Consider the following 3,950-nt stretch of genomic DNA (forward strand, 5'->3'; position numbering starts at 1 on the left):
GGAGTATGTTGTTGGTTTCTCTTACGTTGCATTTAGCCGCGTGTCATTGCGGAAGTGGCGTACACTGTTTTATGATGATCTAAAGTTGGGTTTGTACGTGGGTTTGCGTACCTTGCTCTGCTCAGGCGGTAGTTGAAGACTGTTGCATGGGCGCATGTTCTTCCCTGGGAATGGACGCATGAAGTCAGGCCGGAGCTGGTAGGCTTCGTCTCCAGCGTAGACGTACGGGGAAACCTTGGTGCTGTTTGGGAGCCGGGATAGCCTTGGAATATCCATGGTCGAATTCCCCAGTTGGCGACATAACTCGGATGCCTTGAACACACCCCTGTCGTTGTGCCGGCCTGGTGCCCCAACATCAACCATGACGAATTGGTAGTTCACGTCCACCACGGCCATGAGTACTATAGAAAAATTTTTCTGAAAGGAGGAAGAAAAAAAGACCGTTGCAACAACTCCAAGGTCACTGCTGCCACACTGTGTTGAAAGGAAGGATCAATGCACGACACCTCAGTTGGCTTCTTACTTCATAAACAACTGCAAAAAATGCAGTACCCTTCCTGGAACTCCCATTAAAGAGTTTCTAAAAACAAGCTTTTTTCACACTAAGCTGAGCTTCCGTGAAGGTGCAGACGTAAACAGGGCCAGAAGGCCCTCGTAAAACTGCAGGGATTGAGAAGGGGTGTGTGCGGTGCATAAAATAAAATGATGACGTACAATATTTTCCACATACGAAGACTAGACTGACATTGCTTCAGTGCCATGATTTTATGCCAAGAGTCATTCATTAGGCAATGCCTTCAGACAAAAAGAAAACAGGAAAAACACTGAAATGGTCTGCCCGCTTTGCTCTGACGTCTTTTAATACAGGTAATTTTTTTCCCTTCCTTCTAGTTTTTAGGGCCTCATTTTGTTTTTCCTCTATTGTCTTTTTTCTTAATGTTCCTTCGAAATTAAATGTGCCACTGTGTAAAAGCATTACTTTCTGCATTGGGGCTACCAATGGCAGATCTGGCAGGATATAAAATGGTTGAATGGACAAAGGATGTAGGACAGGATAGCCAGAACCAGCTAGAGAATGTAAAGGAGATATGTCTCTTTTCCTTGCACGTCGGCTCGATGCCCGTTGGTTGGCATTGTGCTACTGTCCTGCACACTGTGTATATCTGCCAAAACTTCAACTTTGTAATGTTTTGTTTGCCCAAACCACTTATCCTCGAGCACATATGGACTGACACTGTGTTCTATGCAATAAACTAAAGCCTAAAATCAAGACTGGAAAATATTTAATATAAACAATGGTACCTTACATACCTTGTAGTTGAAGTAGTTGCTGCCAGAGTGGGGTGGAGGTGTTATGTGCACATGCTTCCCATCAACTGGTCCTAAGCAGTTGCGGAAATTCCAGCGCCTTTTAAATCCCAGCGCCATGCTTTCCCACTGTTCCTTGGATGGTACCTGAAGAAAAATGTACTTTTATAAAGCACAGTGACTTACCATGGATTATCCATCCACAGCTACTAATTGTAATTCATCATTAGGAGCATTTGGTTAGCACTCCACAAAAATTAATGGAAGGCCATTGCTATCCATAAAAAGAAATATTATACGGCCAATGCATACGCTGGTGATGAAATAGTGCGGAAACTTGGCGCCTCACTAAAACCCTGGAAATGAAACTTGGGCAGGCTCAAAGGGCCATGGAGCATAAGATAATAGCAGTAATGCTTAGAGAAAGAAAACGAGGTTCTTCTATAAGGGAACAAACTCGTGAAAAAGGTATTGTCACGGACCAAACTGTGCATGGAGCACCCCACATGCTACGCAGGAACTGCATCTGCAACAGCTGGGATGCGTGAAAGCTTCATTGTTGCTGCTTCACTGTGTTGACCTCAGGCACGGTGCTCTTCGAGCGAGTATTAGTGAGTGTGGTCGCCAATTTGTGTGGTCGCCACTTTTGCCATTCGATGCACTATCATCCCCAAACAAATGTCTTTACAAAGAGCGCAAAGATGACTCTTACTAACAATATCTTAATGTACATTGACTATTGTCACAAGAACTAGGATGAGATTTTGTCCTTGATCACATGCGTACAACATGGCACAGCACGAGACCACAGGCTACAGCCCATTCTTTTTGCTTTATGTACAGTGCGCGTCAGGCTTGCATAGGGCAAGCGAGCGCACGGCTTGGGAGCGTGCGGGTGACATCTGCTGGTAGCGGCTGGGTTAGAGATAGCTTGCTATTGTGCTTGCGCCGATCTCGGACAGGGTCAGGCCGTTCTTTGTTTCACATGTGCCGCTCGAATTTGCAGACGCCACCACTCTCGAGGGGCGATTGTCCTTCACAGTGGCAGCCGGGAGCGTTGAAAGGCCGGATAGACGCGCCGTTCGACGTGGTGCAATAACCCATCAGATGGTTACGCAATGCTAGAAAACGACCTCCGCTAATCTTCTGAATCTCATGTTTAGAAAACGAAAAGCACGCAACAAGAACGCACTGCAGCGGTTTCCGTCAAAACTTTTGTGTGATTAAGTAACGGCTGCACTGATAATGCATGGCGTCAAATTACGCGCTTACCCCGTGTCACCGCCTACGATTGGCACTTCAGAATAAAAGCGCCCCTTGTGGGACGCGGCGTCTCTAAGTTTGAGAGGCCTATGCTATAGGACGACCGACGCGAGCCTGTCCGAGATCCACGCACGCGCAATGGCAAGCTATCTCCAACCCAGCCACTATCAGCAGATGCCGCCAGCATGCTTGGAAGCGGTGCGCTTGCTTGCCCTAGACAAGCCTGACGCGCACTGTACATAGCTTCCTAAACACAATTTTGCCCTCCTTCACATATGACATATCGTACACCTACATACTGTGTGGATAGAGCATGTTCAGTAAGCAAGCGTAAATGTTCTAGGTAACGTGACAAGAAGCCCAGCATAACAAAATAATTTGGTGAAGTTTAAAACAAATATTTCTACCATGACTATACTGATGAATACCAGTTAAGCAGTGGTCATACTTACAGAAAGGTACAGCAGCTGCTGTTTGGCCCGCAGGACTCTGCACGTGTGGGGCACAATACTGGGAAATGTCTCTGGGCTTAACCGATATGCCAGGGCCACATACTTAAGAGCGCTGCCGGAGCAGAGGTACCTGCACAGAAATATATGTTCAAAATGCGCATTCTTTGTCACAAAAATGAAGCATATATGCCATGAAGAAATATTCATCCGACCTTACCTTATTGTAATGGCGAGCCTCCCTCCTGATGACACAGGCTCCCGGCAAAGGTACTCCTTCGTCAGCTCCACCCTGACAATGTCGCGCAGTTCGTCGAACTTTTTTTTGTCCGGAGACATCCGATAGAATTTGAAAAACAAGGCGGGATCCTTCCTCATTGCCGGAAAGTGTAAATAAAATATCATGACATATTTTTCATGAAAGCAGCTCAAGATACTCAGCATATGAACTGTTCCCTAACCCAGCAGTTCACAAGTTAGAACAAAATAAATAGTTATCTTAGGCAAAGTAAAAGGCCGCTAGGGATTCATTATACCGAACACGCGTATGCAGTGTAACAATGCACACTCAAAGCGCACGATTGACAAACCTTACAAGTAACTATAATTTTCGCGCTCTGTTTGTTGGAGAACGGTGCCAGCTTCACACGTCCAAACGCGTGCCTGAAGCTCTAAGCGTTCTTTATTCTATTTGTATATACAATTCAACAATTCAAAGATGCTGCAGTTTCTGTTTCTCTTTTTCTGGCTAGAAATGTTTTAAGCGCAGGAATTACGATACTCGATGTGTCATTCATTTGATGGTGCTACCCCTTGTTCAGAAGTCAGCGGCTGGCAGCGGTGCGCAGTTCAGTTAACAGTTTGTCAGCATGAGACAAATCAAGGCAGGCGGTACTATGCATAACATGAACTACTACAACGCAAACGAGA

This window comes from Haemaphysalis longicornis, unplaced genomic scaffold, assembly GCF_048455015.1.
Source record: "Haemaphysalis longicornis isolate Haplotype H1 unplaced genomic scaffold, Haemaphysalis longicornis Haplotype H1 scaffold_2, whole genome shotgun sequence".
Taxonomy (NCBI): Eukaryota; Metazoa; Arthropoda; class Arachnida; order Ixodida; family Ixodidae; genus Haemaphysalis; species Haemaphysalis longicornis.